This window comes from Sorex fumeus, unplaced genomic scaffold, assembly GCF_029834395.1.
Source record: "Sorex fumeus unplaced genomic scaffold, SorFum_2.1 ptg000007l, whole genome shotgun sequence".
In the NCBI taxonomy this organism is placed as follows: Eukaryota; Metazoa; Chordata; class Mammalia; order Eulipotyphla; family Soricidae; genus Sorex; species Sorex fumeus.
In genome coordinates, this window is record NW_026606064.1 from 57330254 (window position 1) to 57349816 (window position 19563).

A 19563-nucleotide genomic window follows, 5' to 3' on the forward strand; every position below is an offset into this window, starting at 1 on the left:
CTAAACAAATTTTAAAAAGATAGTAAAAAATATTTTTGATGAAGCAACGAGATTATTTTTTTATTAAATTTTGAACCTATATGGTGAAGTTTGAAGTTCACATACAGTTTTGTTTTTTTCATAGTTTGTTGATTGTCTTGAAAAACTATGTAAATTTATTATAAAATTTGGGAACTATTACCTCAAACCTCTCTTTGTGAATAAATTTCACTGAACCCATCAGCAATATTGAAGAAAAGCAATATAGAACTTCAAACCCAATGAGTAATATTTTAGAAATAGAACTTCAGTTTTACATGGGAAAAATATTTACTGTCTGTGGATATTCAGACTTGCATAGTTGGCAGAAATTTTCTAAAAAATGACCAAGTAATTCTGTCCCCTCAAGAGAAATGAGTAATGACATTTGTTATTAAAAACAAAATCCAAGTTTTCATTAAAAGGTAAAATTAAATTAATTGATTTATTTTTATGGAATCACAGTAAGATACATAGTTACAAACTTGTTCATAATTGGGTTTTAGTCATACAATGTTCCAACACCCCTCCCTTCACCAGATTACATTACCTACCACCAATATCCCCAGCTTCCATCTCCTGTCCCCTCTGCATGACTTTATGGCAGGCACTTTTTAAAAATTTCTTTCTCAATCTCTCTTTCCTAAAATTAAATTTTTTAAAAAATTTTTTACAAATGGCTTGTAGTTTCCCAATATTAAAGGCTTTTTTCTTTTTCCTTTTTTTTTTTTTGGCCACATCTGATCGTGCTCTAGGGTTACTCCTGCCTCTCCAGTGCTCCAGGGAACCACATGAGAAGCCAGGGATCGAATCCAGGTAGACTGCATGCAAGGCAAGTGCCCTGTATACTCTACTATCTCTCCAGCTTCCCCCATATTAAAGGGATGAGATCAGTGCTGTTAACAAACATGATTTTTGACATATTAAAAAATGTCAAAATTTAGAAGATCAGCACAATCTAGTGAAATAACATTTTCAAATGGAGACCATTGCAAAATATTATATAAGCACGAATGGACAAAAGATAACGCCCAAGTTGCCTGAGACCTAGGACACTATTAGCTACACAGCTCTCTGAAGCTGGATTTTTCCACCAATGCTTCAAAGCAGCAGCACGAACATGGAAATAGATATAGGTCCTGTCATCTTCTAAATAACACAAAAGCTTGGAAAACTAAAAAGTAGTTTTTGTTTTAAAATATATAGCTTTGACAGGGTGGGACATCCCTGGAGGTGCTAAAGAGCTATTTCTGGCTCCTTGCTCAGGCCTTACTCTAGTCCTGCTCACAGGGCAGTATTGCAGAGCCAAAGATCAAATCAAAGTTAACTACATGCAAGAGTCTTTACTCCTGTATTTTCTCTCTGGCCCCACAAAATAATCTTTAAAAAAAAATTAGTGATTTTTGTTGATATAAACTATATTTGTAATTATAAATATTTAAAAATTTCTCAGATTAAATTTCTATTTTGGCAAATGCTGATATGATCCACATAAACAACATTTTTTTTGAAACTCTTAAGTTTTTTTTTTTCTTTTTAGGTCACACACAGTGATGCTCAGAGGTTATTCCTGGCTCTGCACTCAGGAATTATTCCTGGCGGTGCTCGTGGAACAATATGGGATGCCAGGGATTGAACCCGGGTCAGCTACGTGCAAGGCAAATGCCCTACCCACTGTACTATTGCTCCAGCCCCTCAAGATTTTTTAATGGGTTCCTGAGATCAAAAAGTTTGAGAACCACTTGTTTGTGGTGTGTGTGTTGTAGATATTTGTTTTCCAGTTTTTCATCATTTAAAAAAATCTTTTAGGGTTTTTCCTTTTAGGGTTTTTCCTTTTTGCTATAGAGATGTTTTAGGGGAAGGGGCTTCCAAACAGTGCGTGGCTATTTTTTCTGGTGCTCATTTCGTGTGTGGGTGGGTAGAGGGTTCAATGATCATTAGACCATGGAGCTACCAGGGATCACACTCAGGGTCTCATGCATGTCAGGAACACACTCTAACCTTTTGAGCTAACTTCCCGTATGTACTGATTTTTATAAAGTTGATTTTATCCTCAAAGAGTGAAGAGCAGAAGTTCTGATAGACGTGGCAGAAGCTGGGAAAAGCATTCGTAACACCTGCCTGTCCTTTGCCAACTACAAGACCAAGATGACTGCCCTCTGACGTCCTGATGGGTCTATCACATCTTCCAGAAGGGCAATGGAGAAGATTATCCATGACTTCTACTCAGATCACTTTGATAGCCATGTCTACCTGCCCACATACCAAATTCCACAGGATGGATATGTCGTTCCCAATGTTCTCCCTTCCAAAATCTGACACGCCATTTCATTGGTAAAGAAATGAACAGCACCCGGCCCAGACAAGGTCAGACCTGAACACCTGAAAAACCTGTCGTCAGTGCTCATCAATATGCTGGCTCGGCTCTTCATACACTACCTGTCTGAATGCAAGCTTCCGTCCCAATGGAAAACCAGCAGGACTGTACTACTATACAAGGGAGACATCCACAATATTGGCAACTATCGCCCAATCTGCCTATTGTATGTCATCTACAAGCTGTTCACTCGAGTCATCCTGAATAGGATTGGCAGAACACTAGATGAAGGACAACCATGCGAGCAAGCCAGGTTCCGCAAAGGATTCAGCACTATCGACCATATCCACATGATAACCAAGCTCATTTAGGTTTCTCGGAAATTCAAGATGCCGCTCTGTCTAACGTTCATTGATTTAAAGAAGGTCTTTGATTCTGTTGAGACAGAAGCAGTCATTGAAGCCCTAGCCAATCAGCACATTCAAACTTAATACATCAGGATCCTCTGTGACCTGTATTACGGATTCACTACCAGGATCTCACCATTCTTAATCACTTAATCACTTAACTTCCCGTTAGTCGTCTATTTGCTCGAGCGGGCGCCAGTAACGTCTCCATTTGTCCCGTCGCGTGCTAGTGTAGCCCAATGGCATCTGTTCGCTCCGGGAACATGAAGGGCCTCAAACCGATCGTTCATGATCTTGACGAAGAAGTCTGACCATCTGGTAGGTGGGCGGCCACGCGGTCTCTTGACATCCCGTGGAATCCAATCAGTAACAGCTCTAGTCCAACGGTCGTCTTTAAATCTCATTACGTGACCAGCCCATCTGATTTTCGACACCTTGGCAAATGAGACAGCGTCCCTGATCCTTGATCGTCGACGGATGTCAGAACTCCGGATTTGTTCTCTCATTTGAGTGAAACGTGATATTTCAAGCAGAGCTCTTTCTATTCTTCTTTGGGAGACCTGAATAGGGTTCTCATCTTGTTTGCGTAGGGCCCAGGTCTCTGAGGCATATGTTAATGCAGGAAGAACAGTGGAATCAAAGAGATGTGCCCGGAGCCGGAGGTTCGTCGCCCTCTTAGCTATTTCTTCGACGTTCTTGAAGGCGTTCCAAGCCGCTCTCTTCCTCCTGCGCAGCTCGGGTGCCAGGTTATTTGTCATGTTGACCTCTCGACCTAGGTACACATAGCTGTTGCATTCGGAGATGGTTGTTCCATTGAGAGCGAATGGGGCGTCAGGAACAAGGCTGTTTCTCATAAACATTGTCTTCGTAAGATTCAGCTGTAGTCCTACCTTTCCACACTCACGGTCAAAGTCGGCCAGCATTTGTGTCGCTTGGCTGATGTTTGGTGTTATTAAAACAATGTCATCAGCAAAGCAGAGGTGGTGTAGTTGCCGACCATCTATCTTCACTCCCATTCCTTCCCATTCTAGTCGTCGCATGATGTTCTCGAGGGTGGCACTGAAGAGTTTCCGTGAAATGGTATCACCCTGCCGCACCCCTCTCTTGACATCAACGATCACTTCTTTGTAGAATGGTGAGATCCTGGTAGTGAATCCGCAATACAGCTCATGGAGGATCCTGATGTATTGGGCTTGAATGCCCTGATTGGCTAGGGCTTCAATGACCGCTTCCGTCTCAACAGAATCAAAGGCCTTCTTTAAATCAATGAACGTTAAGCAGAGCGGCATCTTGAACTCCCGAGAAACCTCAATGAGCTTGGTTATTGTGTGGATATGGTCGATGGTGCTGAATCCTTTGTGGAACCCTGCTTGCTCGCATGGTTGTCCTTCATCTAGTGTTCTGCCAATCCTATTTAGGATGACTCGAGTGAACAACTTGTAGATGACAGACAATAGGCAGATCGGGCGATAGTTGCCAATGTCATGGATGTCTCCCTTCTTGAACAGTAGTACGGTCCTGCTGGTTTTCCATTGGGACGGAACCTTGCATTCAGACAGGTAGCGAGTGAAGAGCCGAGCCAGTATATTGATGAGGAAAGACTGGCAAGCTACCGAGAGTATTCCGCCCGCACGGAAGAGCCTGGCAAGCTATCCGCTGTGTATTCGATATGCCAAAACCAGTAACTACAACTGGTCTCATTCACCTGACCCTGAAGGCTTCACCGACATGGCAGCACTGAGAAGGATGAGAAAGGAGAGGCCGACAAAATCTCAAGTCCGACCTAGGCTGCCACAACGAAGGAAGACAAAAATGATCGTCTGTACTTTCAATGCACGTACGCTAGCATCAGATGCATCCATCAAGGACCTGATGGTACAAGCGCGAATGATCAAGTACGACATCATTGGTCTGACCGAGACAAGAAGGCACGAATCTCACCATGCCGTTTTCGACACTGGAGAAGAATTGTTCCTCGGAACATGCGAGAAAAGAGGTGTTGGAGGCGTCGGTGTCCTTGTCAACACAAACTTGGCCAAGAGCATTGATTCATTCGAATGCCTAACAACCCGAATCAGACGTGTACATTTGAATAGATGTGGCTCACTGCCTGCAGTTTCTATCTTCGTTGTCTACGCACCAACATCTCATTATGATGAAAGAGAAATCGAGAAGTTCCACATGGAGCTAGAGAAGTTCTATAAAGAAGACCACAGCTTCTACAAGATCATTGTGGGTGATTTTAATGCCAAGATAGGACCGAGAAGATCAGCTGAAGAACTTCACATCGGGACCCATGGCCTAGAATGGAACGAACAGGGTGAGAGACTGTCTGAGTTCATCATGTCGACCAAGACCATTCATGGTAACTCACAGTTCCAGAAGGCAGAATCTAAACGTTGGACATGGGAGTCTCCAGGTGGATGATTCCACAACGAAATAGACCACATCATATTCAATCGACGGTTTTGCCTGACTGATGTCGCTGTTGTCCCTAAATTTTGAACGGGATCGGACCACCGTCTCCTTCGTGCAAAATTCTACTTCACAGAGCGGGGAGAAAGGGCTGCAAAGTTCAAAAAGAGAACTCCCAGAATGAACACCAACTGGGAACTCTTTGGTACTATTGCGGCAACATGGGAAGATGCCATTGTTGACAATATTGACGAGGAATACGATCGACTGGTTCAGCACCTCCATGAATGTGCGAGGAACGCCAAGAGAGAGATAGCCACAAAAAGTCGCCTATCTTCGAAAACTCTTGAGCTAATTCGCCAGCATGGTTTGGCGCATGCCTCAGGCAACCGCAATCTAACGTCCGAGCTTGCAAAGCAGTGCAGAGATGCGATCAAGGAAGACCTCAAAGAGAAGAGCAGAAGTACTGGTAGATGCGGCAGAAGCCGGGAAAAGTATTTGTAACGCCCGCCTGTCCTTCGCCAACTATAAGACCAAGATGACTGCCCTCCGATGTCCTGATGGTTCCATCACATCCTCCAGAATGGCAATGGAGAAGATTATCCATGACTTCTACTCAAATCTCTTCGATAGCCATGTATTCTCACCATTCTACAAAGAAGTAATCATAGATGTCAAGAGAGGGGTTCGGCAGGGTGATACCATTTCATCGAAACTCTTCAGTGCCACCCTCAAAAATATCATGCGATGACTGGAATAGGAAGGAATGGGAGTGAAGATAGATGGTCGGCAACTACACCACCTCCACTTTGCTGATGACATTGTTCTAATAACACCAAACATTAGCTAAGTGGCACAAATGCTGGCCAATTTCGACCGTGAGTGGGAAAGGTTGGACTACAGCTGAATCTCACGAAGACAGTGTTTATGAGTAATAGTCTCGTTCCTGATGCTCCATTTGCTCTCAACAGAACGAACATCTCCGAATGAAACAGTTATGTATACCTAGGTCAAGAAGTCAACATGATGAATGACCTGGCACCTTAGTTGCGCAGGAGGAAGAGAGCGGCTTGGAATGCCTTTAAGAGCATTGAAGAAATAGCTAAGAGGACAAAGAGCCTCTGGCTCTGGGCACATCTCTCTGATTTCACTGGTCTTCCTGCATCAACATACACCTCAGAGACCTAGGCACTACACAAACAGGATGAGAACGATATTTGGGTCTTCCAAAGAGGAATCGAAAAAGCTATGCTTGGAGTATCACGTTTCACTCAAATGAGAGAAAGAATCCGGAGTGTGTCGTCAACGATCAAGAATCAGGGATACTCCAGGCCATCATGTCTGTCTGGAGGGGAAAGGGTGTTGCCCCAGTTGCCCTCTCTTCTCTGGAAAGAAGAATGGCGGCCGCATGGGAGCCTTGTGGACAGCAGGTATGAGCCGGGGGTGTGGGGGCGACTAAAACCTCATGGGAAGGGGGGCGTTCCGGTCCGTCCTTCACGCCCTACCGAGGTCACCAGTTGCCCCCCGCGAGCGGCTCTCCAGCACAGCCATGGCCCCAGAAGCACAAGGACTTAATGCAGAACCCAGCAGCTTGGAGCAGAAAAGTGAACGGACTATGCGTTAATCCAGGCCATCATGTCTGTCCGGAGGGGAAAGGGTGTTGCCCCAGTTGCCCTCTCCTCTCTGGAAAGAAAGATGGCAGCTGCATGGGAGCCTCGTGGACAGCAGGTATGAGCCGGGGGTGTGGGGGCGACTAAAACCTCATGGGAAGGGGGGCGTTTCGGTCCGCCCTTCACGCCCTACCGAGGCCACCAGTTGCCCCCCACGAGCGGCTCTCCAGAACGGCCACGACTCCAGAGCACAGAAACCAATTTCTTAACTATCTGACTTTCAGTAGAAATACTTCCAGGGTCAATAAGTAAAATTGCAGAAATCCAAAACCCACATTTAATTCTTGAACCCAGCTGTAGAAAGCAAATCACTTCACAATGCTTTTTCAGCATGTCTGATTTGGGGGGGAGGGTAAACTCTAAATAATAGTGGTGAATCTTTTATTGAAACAGTGAATCTAATCAAAGCAGATAGAGTGTTAACTAGAATTCATCTGCCTCACAGGGACTGGGAGGGGTGGGGGGTGGGGTTTTATTGGGGTTCTTCATGGTAAAAAATAAGTATTGGTAAAGGGAAATGTGTTTGATATTTGCATGACTGAGACCTAAACCTGAAAGCTTTGTAACCTTTCCCACAGTGATTCAATAAATAAATAAATAAATAAATAAAAAGATTAGAAAATAAATAAATAAATAAAATATCTCTCAGTAAAAAAAAAAAAAGAATCAGGGATACTGTCTTGTTTGCCAAGGTGTCAAATATCAGATGAACTGGACACATAATGAGATTTGGAGATGACCCCTGGACTAGAGCCGTTACCGACTGGATTGCACCAGACGCCAAAAGACTGCATGGCCGCCCACCTACCAGATGGTCAGACTTCTTCATCAATATCCTGAACGATTGGTTTGAGGCTCTCTGTGTTCCTAGAATGAACAGATGCCATTGGGCTACACTAGCTCGCGACAGGGACAAATGGAGGTGTTACTGGGGCCTGCTGGAGAAAATCGATGATTAACAGGAAGTTAAGTGATCAAGTGATCAAGTGATTTTTTTTAAAAAAAGAAATTCTGAAGGGATTGGAAAGATAGTACAGTGGATAGGGCATAGTTGACTAAGATTCCATCCCAGGACCCCATATAGTTTCCTAAGCCCTGTCAGGAGTGTTCAGAGTCAAAACTAAACCCTGATCACAACTGGGTGTGGCCCCCCAGAGGCCTCCCACAATTTTTTTTTTAATTTTCTGAATATTGATTTGCAATTAAAAAGATCTAAACAACCAAAAGGAATTCATTCCAGGGATGCAAGTATGGTTTAACATTTGCAAGTCAATCAACATAATTCATCATATCAGTAAAAGAAAAGATAAAAAATAACATGATCTTATCAATAAATGCAGAGAAAGTATTTGACAAGGTCTAGTACATGTTCAAGATGAAAACTCTCTGCAAAATGGGAGTTGAAGGAACTTTCCTCAATATAGTCAAAGCCATCTACCACAAGCCCACAGCAAGTATTATTCTCAATGGGGAAAAACTAAAAGTCTTTCCTCTAAGATCAGGGACAAGACATGGTTGCCCACTCTTGCCACCTCTATTCAATATAGGACTTCCAGTATTTGCTATAGCAGTTAGGGAAGAAAAAGATATAAAGGGCATCTATAGGAAAGATAGGAAAGGAAGAAGAAAAGCTCTCACTATTTGTAGATGACATGATACTGTACTTAGAGAAACCTAAAGCTTCTGCCAAAAAGCTCCTAGAAACAATAGATTTGTATAGTAAAGTGACAGGTTACAAAATCAATACACAAAAGTCTATGACTTTTCTATATGCAGAAAATGAAAGGAAAGAAAGTGATATATTTTTTTAAAAAAAAAGTCCTATTTACAATCGTAACAAATCAAGTACCTCTGAATCAGTTTAACTAAGGGGGTAAAGGACCAGTACAAAGAAAACCACAAAATGCTTCAAGAAATAAAAAAAGGGGGGGTATGGTGCCACCAGCAGGTCAATCTGTACCTGTGAGGCGAGTGCATCAGCAGCCTGATGGCGCCTTCAGACTTCCAGATACCCCAAAATTGCTGCTGTGCCTTCGCCCAGATCCCAAAAATTTGGGGCAAAGTTTACCAAGAAAGTAAACGGCCAAAAGTTAGGTATATGGGAAACACACCCACAAACAACCTCCGGCTCAGCTATATAATTGGAGGCTTGGCCTTTCTGGCTCCTGATCAAGCTGCTTAATGGCCATGATCCCAGAGACCCAGAAACAAATCTCAAAACCCAGCGGCTTTTGGCAGAAATGTGTCCGGATCACGCAGTAGATTACTGTAGCTGGGCCACCCCAGGGGGAAAAGGGTGCTGTTCCTCCACCTTCTTCCCCCTTGGCGGCTCAGTAGCCATCATCCTCCAGAGGCCCTTGGACAGTCAGGCTTGGGCCCGCAGTGACAAAACTTGTTGGGCCTCACAGGATGGGGTTGGAGCCGGTCCTGTCCTCCCCACCCCAACGAGACCTCAAGTCATTGCCCACGAATGGCCTCTCTGGCTCCTGATCAAGCTGCTTGACGGCCATGATCCCAGAGACTCAGAAACAAATCTCAAAACCCAGCGGCTTTTGGCAGAAATGTGTCTGGACCATGCAGTAGATTACTGTAGCTGGGCCACCCCAGGGGGAAAAGGGTGCTGTTCCTCCACCTTCTTCCCTCGGCGGCTCGGTGGTCGTCATCCTCCAGAGGCCATTGGACAGTCACGCTTGGGCATGCAGTGATGAAACTTGTTGGGCCTCATAGGATGGGGGTGGAGCGGGTCCTATCCTCCCCACCCCAATGAGACCCCAAGTCATCACCCACGAATGACCTCTCTGGGTCCTGATCAAGCTGCTTAATGGCCATAATCACAGAGACTCAGGAACAAATCTCGAAACCCAGTGGCTTTTGGCAGAAATTCCCCCAGATGTAAGTGTTAAAATTTCAGAATTTCAAAATCACATGACCCTACTGCAGTCACGCGACATCATATGTTATTCATAACCAGCAATAGAACATAAATTGTCTACTTTTGCCTTTTCAGCACGTCTGAGTGTTGGAGTAAAATCTCAAATAATAATGGTGGGTCTGATGTCGAAATATTGAATGTGATCAAAGTAGAGAGAGAGTAATGTGGAAATCATCTGCCCCACAGGTAGGGGGAGGGTGTGGGATGGGAGTATACTGGGGTTTTTGGTGGTGGAGAATGGGCATGGTGTAGGTATGGGTATTTCATTATATGACAGAGATTTAGACCCGAAAGCTTTGTAACTGCTCTCACGGTGATTCAATAAATAAAATTATAAAAAATGAAAAAAAAAGAAATAAAAAAGGACATAAGGAAATAGAGACACATCACCTTCTCTCATGGATTGTGAGAATTAACATTTTCAAAATGGCAATACTCTCCAAAGCATTATACAGATTCAATGTGGTCCCTATAAGGGTACCCATTATATTTTTCAAATAAATTGATCAAACACTCCTGAATTTCATGTGGAACAATAAACCCTCACAAATAGCTAAAGCAATTCTTGGAAAAGAGAAGATGAGAGGTATCACCTTCCCCAACTTCAAACTGTATTACAAAGTAGTAGCAATTAAAACATAGTGGTATTGGAATAAAGACAGACCCACAGACCAATGGCATAGAGTTGAATATCCCGACACACTCTCAAATATATGCTCATTTGATAGCACAGTGGGTAGGGCATTTGCCTTGCACACAGCCAACATGGCTGACCTGAGTTCTATTCCTCTGCCCCTCTCAGAGAACCGGGCAAGCTACCAAGAGTATCTCGCCCACACGGCAAAGCCTGGCAAGCTACCCGTGGTGTATTCAATATGCCAAACACACTAACAACAAAGTCTCACAATTGAGACGTTACTGGGCCCGCTAGAGAAAATTGATGAACAACGGGAGGACAGTGACAGTGACAATCTTTGATAAAAGAACAAGAAATAGGAAGTGGAGCAAGGAAAGCCTCTTTAACAAGTGGTGCTGAGAAAACTGGTCAACTACACACACACACACATACACACGCACACACAAATGTATTCAGACCTCTTCCTAAACCATGCACAAAAGTCAGATCAAAATGGATTACACACCTCAACATCAGACCCAAACCCAGAAAGTACAGAAAAAAAAAGGCAAAACCTTTCACAATATTGAAGCTAAAGATATCTTCAAAGATGAAGCGCCACTGACCAAGCAAGTGGAAGCAAAGATAAATAAATGGGACTAAAACTAAGAAGCTTCTGTACCTCAAAAAGAAAAAAAAAACCCAGTGACCAAGATACAAAGACAGCCCACAGAATGGGAAAGGTTGTTGTTTGCCCAATGCCTTTCTGAAAAGGGGTTAATATCAAAGATATACAAGGCACTAGTAGAACTTTACAAGAAAAAAAAATCCACCCCCATCAAAAACTGGGAAGAAGAAATAAGAAAAACCTTCCTCAAAGAAGAAATTAGAATGACGAAAGGCACATGAAAAAATGCTCTTCATAACTAATCATCAGGGAGATGGAAATCAAAACAACAATGAGATATTATCTTACACCTCAGAGGCTGGTGCATATCCAAAAGAACAAGAACAACAAGTGTTGGCGTAGATGCAGGAAGAAAGAGACTCTCCTTCATAGTTAGTTGGTGGGAATGCTGACTTGTCCAGCCTTTCTGGAAAACAATATGATCATTCCTCAATAAAACTAGAAATTGAGCCCATTTGAGAAATACCACTTCTGGGAATATACCCTGGGGGGCCCAAAACACAGCAGAAACATCATCTGCATTCCTATGTTCATTGCAGCATTATTAACAATAGCCAGAATCTGGAAACAACCATAGTACCCGAGAACAGATAAAGAAACTATGGCACAACTACACAATGGAATACAATGCAGCAGTTAGAAAAAATGAAGGCATAAAATTTACTTATAAGTGGATGGACATGGAGAGTATCATGTTGGGTGAAATGAGTCAGAAGAAGAGAGACAGATATAGAATGACAAATTCATTTGTGGTATATAAAAATATTTAGTAGAAGACTAATATCCAAGGCCAGGAAAAACAAGGGGCTAGGAGAATTAGTCAATGGTTGGAATCTAACACAAGTGTGAGTGGCGTAGAGGGCAGGTAAGTTAGAGAAGAGACTAATATGACAGTAATAGCTGGGAATGATCAAGCTGGACAAGAACTGACTATTAAAAATAGATAAAGGGCTGTACAGTACAACCTTTCAGTATATGTATTGCAGACCACAATACCCAACATGACAGAGAGAGCAAGAGTGAGAGAGACAGAGACAGAGACAGAGAGAGAGAGAAGTGCCTGGACTGGGGGTGGGCAGGGAATGATGGGAGGGAACCTGGGGGACACTGATGCTGGGAAATTTACACTGATGGATGGATGGGTGTTGGAACATCGTATGACTGAAACCTAATCATGAACAGCTTTGTAAGAGTATCTCACAGGGAATCAATAATAAAAATAAAAATAAATGAAAATTAAAAAATCTAAACATATTGGTTATAATAGAAAGATTTATCCACTTTTTAAGTGTTTTTTTTTTACTTTGTATGTTTCTAAATTATTTGCCCTCCTGAGTTGATACAAGATAAGTTCTTGTTTTTTGGGTCACACCTGGTGGTGCTCAGGGGTCACTCTTGGCCCTGCTCTTAGGAGTTACTCCTGGATGACTCAGGGACCTTATGGGATGCTGGGGATTGAACCTGGCTCAGCCGAACAGAAGGCAAGCACCCTATCCACAGAACTATCTCTCCAGTCCAGAGTTTTGGAGATTTTGTTCATCTATTTTGCTTTATTTTTGAAGTATGCTTCTATGCATTTTGAAATCAAATCCAGGGCCTGACACCTGGAAGGCAAGTAAAAAAAAAGTTTGATGAAGCAAAGAAGTTATTTTTTTAATTTAATTTTGAACCTATAAACTGAAGGTTGAAGTTCAGTGCTTTTGTTGTTTATGATAGTTTGTTGATATTCTAAGCTACGTCCTTTGTTCATAGTAAAAGTTTCTTCCAAAGTCAATTTTATCCCACTGATTTGAAATGACAATTTTACATATACTGAATTTCCATCTGTGTTTAGATTATCTTTGGAATGCATATTTAATATCACTGATTCGTCAATTCATGTGCTCATATTATGGTACTTTTTTCCTTAGAATGTCTTTCCCATTTCCCCAGTACTCTTAACAACTTTATAGTTTTTCCTATTCATTTTTTTTTCATGTGAACCTTCATGAAAACCTTTCATGTGAGCCTTTGGGTCATCTTCTCCTATTAGTTTTATACTTGTCTAGGGACATTGGTGACACAGACCAATGTCTTGGCCTTATTGGCTATATGACCTCCAACTAAATAACTGTGTTTGGGTTAAAAGACGTGATACACAGAGAGAAAGATCTTGTTGGCTTCAACCCAACCAATGGGCTGAAAGAAGCAGGACAGTTAATATTCCATCTTGGTTGTCTTCTTGGATAAATATTGCTTTGTTTTCATTCAGGTGGTAGAGAATAATATAAATGGAATGTAGTTTTAGTGTTATTTGAGTTAACAGTTTGATGCCGAAATTCCACAAGCCTGAATTTACAGCAAGGAATCTATTCCTTGACATAGTTCCACGTTCTCTTACTGGAATTCTCATCATCAGATGGCTGCTCTGGATCAAGAAGCGTTTGTCTCTGAGATGCTCTAGGAATGAGAATAACATGCATAAATGCATAGCCACATATTTTTTAGAACTTGGAATATTTAAGCTTTAGTTTTAGTGAAATTGTCCCTCTGATTCTGGATGTGATGAGAAACTAACTGTACTTCAGTGAATGTTACTGACAGTCACTAGAGTGAAACAAAAGACATATTTATTATTCTGTTCTCTGTAGATAGCTACCAAAATAATGACGAGGAGAACTATTACTATTGTTTTTATATCATCCCTCAATATATTCTTCTTTGTGGTAGAAGGAGATTGGATTCAGTTAACTAAGCCTTTAACAACTGAATTTTAGGGACCAGCAAGATAGCACATGGCACTTTTCTTGCATGCAGCTGACCCCAGTTTGATTCTAGTTTGATCAGCACCACAAGTGATCCCTGAGCACAGATCCAGGAGTACCCCTGTGCACAGAGCCAGGAATAAGCTTTGAGCACAGACAGGCATGGTCCAGCACACCTGTTTCCAAAAATTAAAAAGCCAACACTGTCTTTTAAGTTCTTTTAATATTGGTGTTCTTGCAATTATTTATCTTTCTATCTCGAAACTGAAGTTCTTGGATTCTTTCTGCAGCTAAAAAAGTAGAAGGGGTGACTTATCGTAACACATGTTATATTCATCCCCAATTAAGAACACCACTAGTTCAGAATAGGTCCAGGTCAAGGGACCCAAAAGGGGCTGTTTTGGTATAAACATGTGTGTCATGAATTGGTGGTAATGGACATCAGCTACGAATGGATGTCTGGGAGCTGCTGAGATAGATGGCTTCCAGTAGGGTAGCTTGCAGTCCAACAACTTTCACCAGTGTCTCCAGCCCTTGGCGTCTTTTTGTTGTTTTGTTGTTTTGGATTAGAACTGCCCTTTGAAGTGCTGGAACTGCCCCAAGTTCTGTGCTAGAAGTTGCTCCCAGAGGTGCTGTAGGTGGGATAGGGAAGAACTCTTCAGTGCTGGGAATTGAACAGGGGTCAGCTGCATGTAAAGCAAGTGCCTAAGTCTTGATATATATATATATATATATATATATATATATATATATATATATATCTCCAATCTGTCATTCTTTATTTCTGCCCCTCTGGTTTGATTTACTTAGACCTCACCTTTTGCACTTCATTTGGTGCATTCGCCACCCCCTCACCCCCTCCTCGTCCCTTTGGGTTACGAGGCAAGAAGGCTGCTAAGAAGATGGATCAAATGCCAAGTGCTTTTCTTAAATTCTCAGTTCAATTGTTTGGCAGTTGGTTAAAGGGGCCACAAATGGTAAGATAAGGATCATTTAAGTAGTATTTAAAGTATTAAGAATCTATTTTCTTCAAAGTTGCTTTACACTATATTTTAAAAAACATTTCACTGGGAAGAAAACTTTTCCCATTTGATAGAAATATTTGTGCATGAACTCAACCTCAAATAATTACCTCTACTTGGAAACTCAATTTCTGCAGAATCTGACATGCAGAAAACCTATTTTAAGACACTCTTCTCAATCATTTTTGGTAACACTTATAAGTCTGAACTCAGGGCACTGGTGTGACATTTACTGATCTATTCCATTTTGGCAAGATTTTCAACACTTCTGTCCTTTGTTGCTTTGAGTTGGGTTAACCAACATTGAACTACCAATTCATTTTTTACAATGGCTACCTTTTACATGACATTTGAAAGTGAAGGAGAAAAACATCTTTCATGCAGAGACTATAGAAGTTATTTGTCCAGAGACTGCCCCGTTTCCCTTCATTTCACCTAAACAGAGTGATAAATCTGCATGGTTTTCTAGTTGTCACGCTATCATCAATAAAATCCGCATGGTCTCCAAATAGCTGAATCTGCTTGAAACTTTAATCGTATTATTTTATTAGCTGAGCTGCTTAAACTTTTTCTAGTGAGAATGTTATATTTTATTAAGAATAATTGCACTGCCAGGTAATGGAAAATAAACATTAAACACTGATACTATCATCCTCTTGACTTGTCTAATTTTCTTGGTTCATAATGTGTTGTGGCTAGGCTGATGAAATCAAACTGTTAATAGTAAATTACCTGTCAGATTGATTTGTCTACCCTGTTCCTTATCTTTAGTGACAATACGGTTGAGGTGGTTGTGTGTGTGTATGTGTGTATGTGTGTCGTTTAATTTCCTTGATCTCTTAACAGGAGTTACAAATGCCTCTTCCTAGAAAGTAAACTTACTATGTGCATATTTAAAGTAATTTCCCTCTCACACCTAGTGAGGTTTTCAAAATATAATAATCAAAATTTCACTGTTTTGACTCTTATTTAAACAATTAGTCTTGGTATTCTGGGGAACAGTTGTGGAGTGCCTCCTGAGCATCATGTTCCTCTTCATCATTGGTCTTTAAGGACATTCCTGTAAATACCAGGAGAACAAGCACTGAACTCAGAGGACTTCCTTACTCCCTGGATGATTGAAACTAGAAAATAACTTCACCACACATGAAGACCTTCCAAACAATGAAATGCAACCTGTAAACCAATCCCAAAGTAGACAGAAGGGTAATTCTATTTTGGATTTGGAAACAGTGACCATTTCAAGCTGATTTTTTTCCACCTAAGGTTGTAAGATTTTGGTTTTTAAGCCACACTCAGCGATGCTGAGGGCTTACTCCCAGCTCTGGGCTTAGGGATCTCTCTTGACGGAGATTAGGGCACTATATGTGGGGCCAGGGATGGATCCCTGGCCAGGTATGTGCAAGGCTAGTGCCCTACCTGCAATATAATCCCTCCAGCCCCTTAGTTATAAGAAAAGAAACCTGTGTTAATTGAAAAATGACTTTTTTTTAGTTTCACCCAGACCTTCCATGGTCTTGGATACCCATGGGCTGTTAGAACTGTATGTCTGCAGTGGAAGATCAGTGAAGACATTGAAACTGAAGCTGACAGATGTGAGTCCTGTGGATCTGTGACACCATTTTCAAAGTCACACAAACTCTGTAGGTGGCAGATCATGCACTTTGCCCAACTGAATTTCCCTAGCATATCAAAATGCTTGTCAAAGTGTCTTTATTTCAGGGAAGGCTGGCTGTGGGGAGCAGAAGAACTTTGGTGTGGCCCCCTCAACTGCTCTTGAAAAAGTGAAGTTTGAACCCCAGGGGCCTAGCACCTGGGGTTAGTGCATTTTGGCAGTTCCTGTCACTCTCCAGCCTCAACCACCACTAGATGTGCCTCTCGAGGTCTGGAGCACTACAAGGCCAGACTAGCACCAAAGCCTTCAGAAGTCACATTGACCCCCTCACCATCACACCACTGCACCACACCAAAAAACAAAACAAACAAAAGACTTGGATCCCCAGAACGCTGACTTCCAGGCTTAAGAGGAAGGTTGCACTTTAAAAGTCTGGACAGGGGGCTGGAGCGATAGCACAGAGGGTAGGGCGTTTGCCTTGCACACAGCCAACATGGCTGACCCAGGTTCGATTACCAGCATCCCATATGGTCCCCTGAGCACCGCCAGGAGTAATTCCTGAGTGCATGAGCCAGGAGTAACCCCTGAGCATCGCCGGGTGTGACCCAAAAAGCAAAAAAAAATTAAATAAATAAAAAATAAATAAATAAAAGTCTGGACAGGTGTGTAACAGTGATGGTTTTCCTGGGGGCAGCCCACAGTCTGACAATGAAAACACACAACTCAGGCAGCAGGGAAGAGTGGAAGGACAGATTGGAACCAAGTAGACAGAGGCTCAGGAGACTGGCTCATTGACAAGCGAGGGGTGGGGGTGGGGGAGCTCCAGGGTCCCTTCTTAGCTGCCCCTTTCAAGGAAGGCACCCCGGTGGGTCTCACTGCAGGTGAGGAGCACCATGGTGGAGCTGAGACATCTTAAGTTTGACCCATTCCCATGCCCACATTTATTTGGAGCAGGGTGTTATTGGGACAGTATTTCAGAGGTATGTTATTTATTTATTTTTAATTTTTTTTTATTAGTGAAACACCATGAGGTACAGTTATAGACTTATGAAATTTTGTGCTTGGGTTTCAGTTATACAATGATCAAGTACCCATCCCTCCACCAGAGCCCATCCTCCACCACCACGGGTCCCAGCATCCCTCCCACCCCACATCCCCCCCATCCCACCCTACCTCTGTGGCAGGGCATTCCCCCTTGTTCTCTCTCTCTCTTCTTTTGGGTCCTGTGTTTTGCAAGAGAGGCATTGAGTGGCAATCATGTTTGGTCTATAGTCTACTTTCAGTATGCTTCTCCTACCCTGGAACGATCCTCAAAACACCCTTTATTTGGTGCTTTCTTTTCTATCTGAGCTTCCTTTTCCCCTAGCACGTGTGGCTGGCCTCCAAGTCGTGGAGCAAAATTCCTGGTACTAATCTCAACCACTCCTGGGTGTTAGTCTCCCATTTTGTTGCTTTATGTTCCCCAGATGAATGCAATCTTTCTGTGTCTATCCCGCTCTTTCTGACTCATTTCACTTAACATGATACTTTCCATGTAGTACCACTTGTATGTAAATTTCATGACTTCATCTTTTCTAACAGCTACATAGTACTCCATTGTGTAAATGTACCAAAGTTTCTTTAACCAGTCATCTGTTCTTGGGCATTCAGGTTTTTTCCAGATTCTGGCTATTGTAAAGAGTGCTGCAATGAACAAACAATTGCAGATGTCACTTCAACTATACTTTTTTGCCTTCAGAGGTATGTTATTAGGACCACCTTCATTTCACTTTTCCCTCTTCCCTTTGTTGGTGTTGTTGAAATGGGGTTGTAATACTTGCAGACTTGTTTGTGGTGCTTGTTGGGAATGGAGTGTTCCCAAATCACACAGGTTTTGCTGGAGCATTGTGGGGTCCCAGTAGCAGTGTGGCTGGGATTACACTGGGCATGTATGTGGAACTCACTGTCTCATATTTGTGAAGGAGGCTTTCTGCCACTGCACCCTTGGCCCTCCATCTGTTGATTTTAACTTAGGTAAATCCACTCACATGGCCAAATCTTTATCTTATTTCTCCATGTATTGCAACTGGAAGTCCCTCTCTTGTCCCCATGAGTGTATCATGAGGGGCCTCTCCAGCTCTGTGACCCTCTCCTTTTTATGGGCATCACAGTGTCAGTGCATGAAACATTTCATCAGCCAGGGCACCAGCACCTTGACAACCAGGTGGTTACTTCCAGGGTGGGGGGCACTGCTATGGGGCTAGGGGAGCCGGCAGATGCTGGGCAGAGCATGAAGAGTATGTGGGTGCTCAAATCAGGGAGTCCCAAGTTCACATCCAAAATTTCTCAGAGTCAAGGCAAATTTCTTGAAGTATTTTGGAGTTCAGTTTCTTTATGTGTTCGATTCAGACAACGGCTTTTAATGACACCGTTCAAAACATTTTTAATACACTAGTTTTAAAAATAAGGATGAAATAAAATAATGTAACCTTATACAGAACCTGATTTATGGTATGAGTTGAATCAAAATTTGTATTACTAAAGCTACAATCCTATAGTAAAGTTCCTTGCTTTTTTAAATTATTATTATTTTTAACATTTTGACCTTTGCTTAGTCCTCCTAAGAATGCTAGAAAGTAGCTGGGTAAGCCTTATTGTTTTATGGCACAAGAGAAATTAAATTTCAGAAAGACCCATGCTTAGCAAAAAGGTTCATAGACAGAGGAAAATTTAGGACAAACCACAAGTATTCTGAATTCACCTAAGGTGGCTCACTGAAAATACTTTTGAATGCTTCAAATGCGTTAGACATCAGATCTATTTTGTCCTTTTAGGGTTTTAATAGTCTGAGGGATTGTTATGTTAGTCAAAGAACCCCTTTTCTAATAAATGTATAATTCAAAACTGATTTTTTTAATTAATTAATTTATTTATTGAATCGCTTTGGGAAAAGTTACAAAGCTTTCAGGTTTAGGTCATGCAAATATCAATCACATTTCCCTTTACCAATACTTATTTTTCACCACGAAGAACCCCAATAAACCCCCCACCCCCCACCCCCAACGCCTGTGGGGCAGATGAATTCTAGTTAACACTCTATCTACTTTTGACTAGCTTCATTGTTTCGATAAAAGTTGCAC